The sequence below is a fragment of the Dreissena polymorpha genome, chromosome 10 (assembly GCF_020536995.1).
Source record: "Dreissena polymorpha isolate Duluth1 chromosome 10, UMN_Dpol_1.0, whole genome shotgun sequence".
NCBI lineage: Eukaryota > Metazoa > Mollusca > Bivalvia > Myida > Dreissenidae > Dreissena > Dreissena polymorpha.
In genome coordinates, this window is record NC_068364.1 from 25,382,476 (window position 1) to 25,396,978 (window position 14,503).

A 14,503-nucleotide genomic window follows, 5' to 3' on the forward strand; every position below is an offset into this window, starting at 1 on the left:
TAATGTTGCTATAAGTCGTAACTAATTATAATGGCAAGAAAAAAGCGTGTATTAAACAGTATCGCTGTCCCTTGGACGCATACCCTGTTGCGAAGCAAAAGCCAAAAGCATTAACACTGCTTTACGCAGCCTTTCGTACTAATGAGCAAAACATAAATGCTATAATAATAATTTACGTATTTTCAAAATAATCGATCAAAAGCGTTACACACGCTTTATTATTTTACCGATTTCGAATGATGTGTATCCGTTAATGAGCAAATGTTTTAAAAATGTTTCTTCGTCAAGAGCGTTATTTCGCTTATTTAAACATAAAGCATACATTTTTTGAATAAATTGCAATCATTTTAAAATTGTCATTTAACCAAACTCTGAACTAGTTCCTTTATCACAAAAAACAAATGGCATGTACGTATATCGTACACTTTCGAACACACGTATATATTTATAAAACTTACTTATTTCATCATCATTATTGGCAAAGCAAAAGTTGCAATATCATATACCACAATTATTTAGTTTTCCATGATGAATTAATACCATATGTGATTCTTTAAATTCCAGGAAGAATAGGCTACCGACATATCAACTTTGTACCGAAACGTATCGTGGTAAGATTTTCATAAAAAAAACGCATCAAATATAAATGTGCGGTTCGAATGATTGGAAAGAAAACTGCATATTTCTATAATTTTAGCATTCCATATACTTCAAGAATAACAGACTTATATTGAACGTATGTTATACAATAAAATGGTACATACTAATATCATATGATCTTTTGAAGTATAAATAATATCAAAGTACATACATGTGCTGTATTCAAATTCTTCCTACATGCTATTTATTCTGCAAATTGCACCATACATATATACAAAGATAGAACATTTGCTATGAAATATGTATTGATTCATAAACATGAATTGATAATGCAATACATATATATGCAATTAACTACATAACAAACATTTCACGCGCGTGGATAAGCGACTTTTAACTGAAAAGCAACCATCAACGATTAAACCTGTGTTTTCAATTTAATTTTTTAGAATCCTAAATGGCAATCTTTATTTTCGAAAAAAGGATAAACGCTGAAAATCTTTTTTATTTATGAAGGCTCAAATGTTTTTTTGTTAAAACTGCAAGACATGATTACGAGCGTGTCGGTCTCGGCGTAAACAGTTCGTATTATTTCATTTATTGAAGTTGGCAATATTTGATTTATGATATATTTATATTTAAAATGCAGTATATGTTAATACTGGGCATTCCTTTTTCCTTGTTCACAGTCATGTGTTGTGTTAGATTTCATAAATAAAATGTTGACATAACAATCGGATATGGTCGCTTTAAACAGATAAAACGTTGAAAAAATCACACTCGAATTAACTTTCAGATTAAGTTACAACGAAATAATAGGGTTTTGCAATTGAATTTAATTTTGTTTGGTTGCCAAACACTCAGTCATGTACACTATTGGGTAATAAACAATAATTGTCCAGGTTTGATGGACACAATGTTTGGTCCTGCAACGAATAAGTGAAAACGTATGGGTATCGATTGAATCGATTCCTTATTATTTCCATGAAGTTAACAAGATTTGATTTATTAAACCATTACAATATATTTAATTAATTTTATTCAACATTCATCTGTCATGTTCATATGTTGGTTTCAGATTTTTAAAACAATATTGACATTAGTAATATTATATACTCACCCAAAAAACGTACATTTTTGTTTTGAGAAGATTTCTGCCATTGGGCTCAGTGCAGGCATGCAATGCGATTAAGGCGAACAACAACGACGCCAATCAAAATCGAGATAATGAAAAGTGCCGAACTTCTAAAACAAACTGGCATTTTCATAAGCAAAGACCTAACAAAGATCAATGCAAAAGTTCTAACTTAATTGCGCCTTAAAAAACCTGACTTCGTGGAGGGGCCTGACCTTGATACAGAAAACTATTCGTATGCTAGAGTGGCAAAAATCGCAACGAACTATTTTCTTTTGACGAATTCAAACTTTGGTTGGTAAAGCCATTTCCAAACAAAAAAAGGTTACAAACAGGACAACGTACGCCTGGAAAGTGTCAGATTGAAGCAACTCAAGACTGACCAACGGAACATTAACCGGTTGCAATTAGCTCTAGTCCCGGATATGGCACCCTCTTCTACGAATAACCCGTCGCGTACTTCCTTATCGAAATGTTGCTTTTCAAAGATAACATGTAACTGTTTTTGTTACAATTAAATGTATCCATTAACACAAGCAAACAAACACACACACATGCACGCATAGTTCTATGCAACCACCCTCCCCACACGCACGCACGATGCCACGCTCGCACATAAGAATTCACGAACACACACTTTAGCAAACATAAATTAAATGGACGCCTTCCTACACCAACGCGCAATAAGTAAAACATCGCGCGACGGACGATGTGAGCATGTCGCCCTTTCGACGGGTGCATGCGTAAACTGAAGTGCTTGCGCTAATGTCTGTTTGTTAGGCTTGCAGCGTCAATGCGATCGAGGAAAAGACGCATAATCGACGTGTGTCCAACGCATAATGTTATCCCGAGTGTTCGTTTTGTTGTCACCATTACGCCGTTGCAAACTATTTCAACTAGCCAATTATTAAAATATGTTAGTTGGTCATTTTGGTAACAAAAACTCACTTCGTACAGAGAGCGTTTAATAATTTGATTTAGTTAATTAAATTATATTTCAAGTAACAAAGAAGTCAATACAAATAAACTTATGAAACGAAAAATCATACCGTTTCATAAGCTTTCGATATCATAGTTGGCATAAACTGCCAAAACAATCAATTACCAATTACTAGTGCAACGTTCAAATCTATTTGTAGAAGGACCAACCCAAAATAGTATTTAGACCAATATTATTCGTATACTGACTATACAATGAAACAATGATTAACCCACTTCGATTAATGAGTTGTTTGTTCAAACGATTCAAACAAGATGTGCAGCTTCATGTATTCATCTCTCAATCATGTGATAATCTGTGTCGAATCAGCTTTAATATATTTTTTTGCACCATTGTAGATTAATGACTACCGTATACGCTAATGGAAATACCCTAATAAACCCTCTATGACGATACTTTCGATTTCATTTGTGTAGACACGGATTGATAAAACACAGCAGTAAAGAGAGGTATTTAATATTAAATACAGTTTATATTGTATCATTTAAAGTTTAATATTCATAGGTTTTCTAATGAACACGGAAGCAGCATTAAGTACTTTGAATAATGGTTTACATGTATATTTTTGTTGCAATAAAAATGTTTATTTCGGGTTTTCGGGATGCGATGCGATACTTAATTAATTCGAGAATGTATTAATAATTAATATGTGTACACATGTAAATGCGGATATTGAATTTATCAAGGGCATTTAAAATAATCATGTCAAATACATTCTCGTTATAAATATATCTATTTTAATGGATGAGCGTAAATCCTCGTTCAATCTAAGACACCGTACTTTCGATTTTGCTTTAGTGTCCATCATCATCATCATCATCATCATCATCATCATCATCATCATCATCATCATCATCATCATCATCATCATCTTCATCATCATCTTCATCATCATCATCTTCATCCTCATCTTCATCATCATCTTCATCATCATCATCTTCATCCTCATCTTCATCTTCATCTTCAATCTTTCATAAAATAGTATTATTCTTTACACTACCTTATCATAATAGTTCACCTACCTTATCATAATAGTTCACTTCCTTCTGGCTTTAGATGAGCGCATCCTTTTGTTATATTGTATTCTAAAGGTCTCCAGACATGAATTTAATCAGTTCACTCAATCAATACCTTAACCTTTAGACAATCGTATTGAAGATCACAAAAACTCAGTCAATAATTACACATGGACCACCAAATAAAGGCACATCATGCGATTACTACTGCATGTTTAATAAGATGACTGACTGATGAGTATGAATGGCACAGAGTGATCATGCGATCTCATTAGTTCAATATATTATGGTATGTCAAAGTCACATTGGAACTATTTGTGGAATGATTATTACTACTACTTCTACTACTACTACTACTACTACTTCTACTACTCCTACTACTACTACTACTACTACTACTACTACTACTACTACTACTACTTCTACTACTACTACTATTACTACTACTACTACTACTACTATTACTACTTTTACTACTACTACTACTACTACTACTACTACTACTACTTCTACTACTACTACTACTACTACTACTACTACTACTACTACTACTACTACTTCTTATACTACTACTTCTGTACTACAACAACAAAAAAAACAACACTTATTACTACTACTACTGTTACTACTACTACTACTACTACTACTACTACTACTACTTCTTATACTACTACTACTACTACTACTACTACTACTACTACTACTACTACTACTACTACTACTACTACTACTACTACTACTACTACTACTACTACTTCTTCTACTACTACTACTACTACTACTACTACTACTTTTACTACTGCTACTTCTCCTACACTACTCCTACACTACGACTACTACTATTACTACTACTACTTCTACTACTAGAAGTATTACTACTACTACTACTACTAATACTACTACTACTACTACTACTTCTACTACTACTACTACTACTACTACAACTACTACTACTACTACTACTTCTACTATTACTACAACTACTACTACTACTACTACGACTACTACTACTACTACTATTACTACAACTACTACTACTACTACTACGACTACTACTACTACTACTATATCTACTATTACAACAACAACTACTACTTCTACTACTTCTACAACTACTACTACAAAAATAACAACAACAACAACTACTACTACTACTACACCTACTTATAATACTACTACTATTCTCCTACCACTGCTATTGCTACTGCTACTACTACTACTACTACTACTATCTACTACTACTAATACTACTAACGTACTACTACTACTACTACTACTACTACTACTACTACTACTACTACTACTACACTACAGCCACTACTACTACTACTACTACTACTCTCTACCACCACTACTACTTCCAACCACAACAACTACTCTATACTACTCCTATACTGCTAATGGTACTTGCTACTGCTGTTCCTTCTGCTACTTCTACACTGCTGCACGTCTACTACTACGATACCGACTACTACTACTACTCTACTACTTCTTACTACTACTACTAACTACATTACGTATACTACTACTAGCTATTACTTCTACTTATTACGTTCTACTACTACGACTACATACTACTACTACTACTACTACTACTACGACTTATGTTACTACTCAACAACAAACTACTACTACACTACTACTACTAACAACTACTCTACTACTGACTTACTACTACTACTACTTCTACTACTACTACTACTACTACTTCTACTACTACTACTACTTCTACTACTACTACTACTACAACTACTACTTCAACTACTACTACTTCTTATTCTACTACTACTACTATTGCTATTACTAATACTACTACTACTACTTAAACTACTACTCCTTCTACTCCTACTCCTATTTCTACTTCTACTACTGCGTCTACTATTAATACTACTACAACTTCTTCTGCTACTTCTACTACAGCAACTACTACTTCTACTACTTCTCCTAATACTGCTACTGCTACTGCTACTACTACTCTACTACTATTACAACTACTACTGCTAGTTCTACTGCTACTACTACTATTCCTTCTACTCCTACTACTACATTTGCTACTACTACACTACTACGACTACTACTATTACTACGATTACTACTACTACTACTACTACTATTACTACTACTACTACTACTACTATTACTACTACTACTACTACTACTACTACAACTATTACTAATATTACATCAACAACTTCAACAAAAACAACAACAACTACTACTACTACAACTACTTATACTACAACTACTTATTCTCCTACCACTGCTACTGCTACTGCTTCTGCTACTACTACTACTACTACTACTTCTACTACTTCTACTACTACTACTACTACTACCACTACTACTACTACTTCTACAACCACTACTACTTCAACAATACAGCTACTAGTACTACTACTCCTACTACTGCTAATGCTACTGCTACTGCTGCTGCTACTTCTACTGCTGCTACGTCTACTACTACTAATACTACTACTACTTCTACTACTACTACTACTACTTCTACTTCTTCTTTGACTTTTACTACTACTACTACTACTACAACAACAACTACTTCTACTACTACTACTACTACTACTACTACTACTACTACTACTACTACTACTACTACTACTACTACTACTACTACTACTTCTACTAAAACTACTACTACTGCTACTACTGCTTCTACTACTTCTTCTACTACTATTTCTATTACTACTACTACTTCTACTACTTCTACTACTACTACTTCTATTACTACTACTTCTATTACTACTACTATTACTACTACTACTACTACTACTACTACTACTACTACTACTACTACTACTACTACTACTACTACTACTACTATTATTACTACTACTACTATTACTACTACTACTACTACTACTACTACTGCTACTGCTACTGCTACTGCTACTACTACTACTTCTACTACTACTACTACAACTACTACTTCTACTCCTACTGCGTCTACTATTACTACTACTATTACTACTACTACTACTACTACTACTACTACTACTACTACTACTACTACTACTACTACTACTACTACTACTTCTTATTTTACTACTACAACTACTACTACTACTACTACTACTACTACTACTACTACTACTACTACTACTACTACTGGTACTGCCACTGCTATTGCTACTGGTACTACGACTACTACTACTACTACAATTACTACTACTTCTATTACTAATTCTACTCCTACAACTACTACTTCTTCTACTTCTACTACTACTAGTACTACTACTTCTACCACTACTACTTATATTAATTATAAGTATTTATATACCTTATAATAAGAATCTTCAAGTTAAAAAAACATCTTCAACTTATTAGTTTAGTTGTAATATAAAAAATGGCTAAATCGAGCAGAATAAATAGGTCACCTCCGTTGTAAAACCGGTTCAAATGAAAATAAGAAAACGATACTTATTTAACAATATACAATAATATACAATGAATTTAAACGTACAAATAATATATGCAGTTTCAAATGACAATTAACATACACTGTCTGTGATAGACATGAAGGTAATGTCATAACCGTATACGAACAAAAGAAAGTTTAATTTCGTCTCCGTGTGTATAAAAGAATAACTTTTTTCCATTAAATATAATCTCTGACCTGCACTTTTTGAAATGGCTACAGCAATCTTAGTATGGAACAGCTTCAATTTGTAGAACATATATCAATAAAAGAGTTCCATTTAACAAGGCCAAAATAATATCACTAAAGTTGTTCAAACCACAGTATATTTATGTCTATCGTGTAAAACGATAGATCAAATTTCATGTCATTGTATTTGTTCAAAGGAATCAACGAGGCATGTCCAAAACGGCTTTACGAGTATGAATAAGCTAGGAGAATACACAAATACACAACTATTTGTACTGACGTACACTTGTTTTCGCTTTAGCTCAATTGGAAGTGTGTCACGGATAATTTGAAAGAAAGGTAACATTTTAAATATTCATCTTAATTTGTTACTATTAAGTTACCATAAATATATTTTAAATGAAGTTACATGTACTGTATATATATGAATGTAAGTTTATGGGTTATGTATATATAAGTAGCGATATGTTTAAGCATATATTAACGAAACGGTAAACTCAACACTGGTGTTGGAACAAACCATAATGATCTTTATCTGTATTTTTCTTTTACATGAATGTTCACGGTTCATTTTCTGGTCCCCTTGAAGTCATACCCGGGGACTACCCATCACGTTTTTATCGGTATATATCTAATTGCCACCAATATCAGAGTTCGCTTACTTCGATCATATAACACATTTTATTTCACAAAGGAACTCGGCCCATGTTATTATATGTAGTTTTTTTACGAATAGTTAAATTTTTTTTTTTAATATTGACATTTTCGTTTATTTTAAAGTTTGTGTCGTTTCTGTAAATTGTCGCAAATTGGTCCCTTGACAAAAACAGCCGACCGGTCAACAAACGGAAGAATGATAGGGTGCTGTAAAAAGGGCGTCTATGACACGTTCATTACACTAGCCTTTATACTCGATTATATTATAATCTCATGCTCAATCTGTGCAATTTATAGCTTTTTATTAATCAGCTAGGAATTAATATGATCGCGTATGATACATTTAAGTCATCGTTATCAAAGTGATCATATTTCAATGCTTCAGACAAAAGGTAATGTTGACATAAAAACATGCTGAATATACGTGCTTTGTGTTGTCTTGTTAATTCATATAATTAAGCATACATCCATTAACATGTTGTCATTTACAATCATGCATGCATCACGTAAACAATGAGTACTTAAATTACCTTTGATTTTATCGCAGCATAATTCTCCACACTTTTTAACATTTTAACATAAATTGTATTTAAAGTACAAATCAAGTACGCACCAACAAAATTCGAAAAATGCTTTTTTCGTTATATTTAATAAACATATTATAACGATTTTCGAATATGTAATAAACATATAACTATCATCCTTTTTTACACTGATACGATATATATATATATATATATATATATATATATATATATATATATATATATATATATATATATATATATATATATATATATATATATCAATGCTTGCCTTAAGCAAGATTAAACTATTAGTGTTATCAACTATAAATATTCAACCATATATAACGCATTCAACTTAACGTCTTTACAATTGAATACTGATCTGGAATGTCGCGCTGGAGTGCTGAGCTGGCTCAGCATTCACCTAAACGCCTTTGAAACGAATGCTGATCTAAAGTATCGCACTGGAGTGCTGAGCTGGCACATCATTCAACTTAACGCCTTTAAAAACGAAAGCTGATCTGGAATGTCGCGCTTGAGTAATGAGGTGGCTCAGCATTTGCCTTAACGCTTTTGCAATGAATGCTGATCTAGAATGTCGCGCTGGAGTGCTGAGTTGGCTCAGCATTCACAGTAACACTTTTAAAACGAATGCTGATCTTGAATGTCGCGCTGGAGTGCTAAACTGACTCGGCATTGGCAGTAACACTTTTGAAACAAATGCTGATCTTGAATGTCGCGCTTGGTGCTGAGCTGGCTCAGCATTCGCCGTAACACCTTTAACATGAATACTGATCTGAAATGTCGAGCCAGTTGCTGTGCCAGATCAGCATTCGTAATTTGCGGAGCTGATGTCGATTACTGAGCGGTGTACCAGCTTCACGCACCTTGTTTTGTTTTCCTTTGTTGTACGAGGTGACTGTTCATAACAGTATCCTTGATGATGTACGCTTGAATCTTTAAAAATCGTTATGAGTACGGAAACTATTGTAGTCTTCGTAACGGTAATTTTATATATGAAGGCATAAGTTAGAGCAACGTTAATATTGGCGAGCTTTATCAACATAGAAATAACCTATGGGTTTGTTATTATTTGGTAACCTCTTGGCTAAACAAAACAGCATATGCATACTATTTTGAAAACGAAACCAATACTTCCTTTAACAAATATTTTTCAAAAGAGAAATTTTGAGATATTTTTTTATTCAAAAATGCGTTTCAATGTTATAAGTTGTGTCAAGCTTTTTGAACAAAAGTCATAGAACTCAATTGGGAGGCAATAATTCTTATGAGCAGCGGAAAAATGTGGTTTCACTCACCATTGCAAGAACAAAATTATGACAAAAACATGGGGGCCAGGACTTTTGGGTGTTCGAGGACAATGTTTTTTTTATAGTTTTCATATTTGACGTCGTTATAAAAAATGACATAAATTGACGTTGTTGGTTTCACACATTAGACGTTATGTTACGTATGGTATTGATACACCCAAGGTGAAACAGTTGCACTTACTTGTTCAATTGACTTCCTCTTAAGTTGTTCATTCTATTCTGGTGACATTATGTGACTATATAAAACAACTGACAAATGTACACAACTGAGTCTATATAATCTTAACATCACCAGAACTTTAATCTAGCAGTGAGCCATCCATTTGAATTCTTTGTATTTTTCATTGATTTCTATATAAGGCGCCATTTTGTCTGATTGTTATGACATATGGTAAATGAAGTAATGCATCGTTCTAATTTGTTGGTCATTATTTTTGGTCAGTCACATCACTGACCAATTTTGGTCATTGATGCCCAGAATTCGGGTCATTAATGACCAGAATCTTGGTCATTGCCCAGAATATTGGCCACTGACCAATTTTGGTCATCATTATTGAACAATAAGTAAAAACAGCTGACAGTTGAGCAACAGTCATGATCTAGAATAGACGTAATTTTTGTCGAGAGACAGTCATTCATTTTTCGAAGTAAATACCTTTTAGTCGTTATCACATAAGTTCTATAGTAATAATCAAGTGGTATAAAGATGGTTTACATTAAGTAACACTGATTTTGGTAGCATTTTAACACTTTTATTGTATTATTTATGAATACTGAACGAACGCAGAACTGACTGAGTGTGCGCCACACGCCATTAACGTTGTAAATACTACCCTAGTATAATTACCGGGGTGCTGGCGGTTAGGAAGCACTAACATTGTGTTGCTCTCTAACGGATTGTTTATTGCGATTATTTCTAAAGATATATCTTCGCACGAATAAATTATTGTTTAAAGGTGTATTATCGACTTGTGTCATATATCAAAACGGATGGAACAAGCGTAACACTATATAAACAGCTATTTGAAAGCTGTAATTAATCAAGTCATTAAAACGGTATACCTCAAAGCAGAGGTCCGTAACAGTATATGCCCTGATGAGCTGAACGAAACCGGTCGGCATATTTTTATTTACTTATACTAAATCAGTGCGACATGTATATATTTGCAATGTATCCATCTTAAATATTTTCTATGATAGAGGCAACATATTTTAGACAGCATTATGGTTAAATGATCTGTTGGATACATGACAATACAACTCGGAAAAAACAAAACATAAAAGTTAAACCATAGCATGAAAAAACTTCGACGCACAACTACTTTGTATGAATCGTGTATGCAGTTTGTTTGGTACCAATTTTGTAGCCATCGAGACCTGTCCGACTGCGCCATTCTTGCTTGTTACAGTGTTAGGAAAAAATTAATAAGAACATAACTGAATTATTATTCTATAGGAAATATTCGAATACTGATACATTTCCTAAACGCATTAAACACTATTGTAAGAAAAGACAACTTGCGCCCGATCATATATATTGGTAAGTAATTAAAACCCATGCCAAATAACCTTAAACAAAACAAGTCTCACTATTTTTGTATTAATAGAGTCGTATCATTAGACATCATTATTTATGATTGTGTAACCGTTTGGCGTAACGGATCAAGACCTGCAAGTAGGCATTGTCCTCTGAACAAGACGTTTGTAAAGGCAATCAAAATGATTGAAAAACAGCAGCTTCAGATCTCTGTGTAAGGAGAAAGGATGTCGCAACAGGCGTAAAGGCGAAGCAAATGGAAGAATATGAGTTGGAAGAGCGTAGAACGCGCAGGCGGTGACAGATGGTCGCATCAAATACTCCTGGCACATTTGATATAGAAGCCGCTGAATATTTGGCATGCACAGCAACTGCAGCCATACAAACTGTATTAATTTACCAACCAATGCATGTAACAAAAATTCCAATTATCTCCTTTTATCTTACCGTAAAATGACTTTACAGAAGGAATTTTAACATGGCATGTAAATGTTTGCTGTACCCGCCGTGTATGCTTTACATGCCTACTTCGTGTATATTGTGGCTTTCTTTCGCAGCCTTTAACTTCCTGTTAACTGTTGAATGCAGGTGAACACGTGAAGACGATTAAACTCGTTGAAATCTATCAACATCATTATTAAAATAATTCCTTAATTTCTGTATGCATTGTACACAATTATTATATGAATACATTTCAAATCAGTGTACCGTAAATAAAAACTTTATTAATCCAATACAGCGATAATATTGATTTTTTTTAACTTAACGCAACACACATCGCCAAACCACAAGCGCTTGCCAACTGACATAACATAACATCACTGGATTGTATCATTATTTTTTTTCAAGGACGCCAGTGGCTAGGAATTCCGAATTTCGAAACGCAGGTGCATTAATAGTTGACGTATTTGTGTGAATATGGTAGATTATTGAAATAAAAAGTAAATAAAAGTGTTTTAATATATGGCTGGAATAAAACCGGTGATATTGCATCGTGGATTCTTTTATTTTTCGACGGAAATTGGCGTACCATTTTAAGGGTAATTTCTTCAATCAAAAGGTCGTTTCGTTTTTAGCTGAAAGTCTATCCACAAAGAAATGCATGCTTAGATCAACTTTTGACATGGAAAAGGAATATTGCAATGAACCAAATTGGGTGTATGCCGCGTGCAGAATTTCAACGCCTCATGGAAGCAAACAAAACTGGACGAACATGTTGATTTGTATCCATACACACACTTGGGTGCGTGCATTAGCGAGAAGAGGCTTGACTTTCATCTGCCAGTTAGTGAAAAGGAAGTCGCAAGAAGAGTTGTTTGTATAATTTAAGTAAAAATATCGGCGGGGATAAATGCTGCATCATGCTTGACGTAGGGGAAGGCATTTTTTGGTATTTCGGTTAGGTGAAACGAATATTTAAATTTAAACAAAAACGTGTGTGTCGTCTTGAATGTGTTACATTTGAAATGGTGATGAAATTGAATCGAGGCATATAGCGATATTTTGTCGTGTCACTCTGCATTGAATTGTTTTGGACTATTTCGCAAAGAGCAACATGGAAGGATCACAAATGATTTTTATAATGCACGGTTCGATTTAGTTATTGTAATCACATTTTACTATTTAAACAATAAAAAGCTAATATGTATTATGTTTAGGACAATATTTTGTTGAATTTGGCATTTAAGAATTTGTGATCTCTTTTTACGTATTTCAAAATGTTTCGAAATTGATTTGAGTAAAACGCTGGAGTAGCAATTTTCTATTGCGGTTTATCCTATTTCACAGCGAGGTCGGATATCTTTATAAATATTCGCTATCTTTAGATTATCACGTTTGATCTAGTCGTCTTTATATGACTTATACAGCGGGACAATTGAATGCTTTTTTATTTAAACCTTTTTTGTTTAATTTAGGGAATTCAAACTTATTGCAATTTGTAACCACAATTTCATATGTTTTAGGATATAAATAACCATACGTGATTAAATAAGCGGTTAAAATAAAGATATAACATTCCTATAAATTACACTTTACATGTTGACCTGGACATAATTATGCTCGTGTTTCTCACTGATTGTCCTGTAGATAAACATAATAAAATAATAAGTATACTCGGAATGAAAAGCAATATTAATAATCACACATTTATTAGGTATGGTACGTGCGCTATGAAATAAAGATAATTCTATGTAAATGTCAGTGTGCACTTGACAATTTACACAGAAAAACTTATGGCAGTACATTATTGTTGCCGGAGTTTGATTTATTGCGGAAAAACTGGCTATTATATTCCCATTTATTACATTTATAACGAATCTAGAATAAATGCTCAGCGAAGCAGTTCTGCTTCTAAAGTAGTCCTACTAGTTCTGTGTCTAATTACAAGTTAATTGACATATTTGGATAATTTAATAAAATGCGAGTTTAAAGTAAGCCAAATGAAGATAAATTATAAAAGTAGGTGTTAATTGTTAGTAAAATTGAGGCACGAAACGAGTTTCTTCAATATAGTTAGGAAAGTTCTATAGTAACAGAGTTCGTAGTCATGATTAGCCGAAAGGAGACATATTAACATGGGTCGAGGTTATGATCAGATGATGGATACATTGACAAATGGCGAGTTTATATTGACGGTCTTACATGTATGCATCGAATAACAATCTCAGGGTCGTGATTTCTCTCATGCGGATATAATTTGTTCAATCAAGCCATTTAGTCATAAACGTAGAAGGGCATGTTTAACTTGTTAAATAATTGTCATTGAGTTGAAGGTTTACCGGTAACTCTCTTCTATCAGCAAATCGTGAGCAAATATCTATGAAAGACGATACTTAATATACATAAACCGCAAACCGTGACAAAGGCGAGCAGACGTTTGAAATACCTAGTTTTTGTATTTAAAGGCGTAGGTTTAACACTCCTTCACAATTCGCTTTTAAAAATGTTCATAAAAATTCGATAAATTCATAGTCAATCTTGTCTCGCGGCTATTTGTGACAAATAGAAGAAAGACGTGAGTTGTTTGGATACAGTCCGTCGAATCTTAGGTTACATTAAATATGTTAAGCTTAACAAGTC

General features: G+C 33.4%; 1 protein-coding gene across 1 annotated transcript in view; it reads left to right on the top strand.

The window, feature by feature from the left end:
• The first annotated feature begins 3,116 nt into the window (after positions 1 to 3,116).
• The window catches only part of LOC127847700 (fibropellin-1-like), a 160,040-nt gene continuing 148,653 nt past the window's right edge, over positions 3,117 to 14,503 (top strand). The window contains exons 1-2 of the mRNA XM_052379778.1: positions 3,117 to 3,184; positions 7,568 to 7,709. The gene's annotated coding sequence lies outside the window, so the exon portion shown is untranslated. The remainder of the gene's footprint in view (positions 3,185 to 7,567; positions 7,710 to 14,503) is intronic.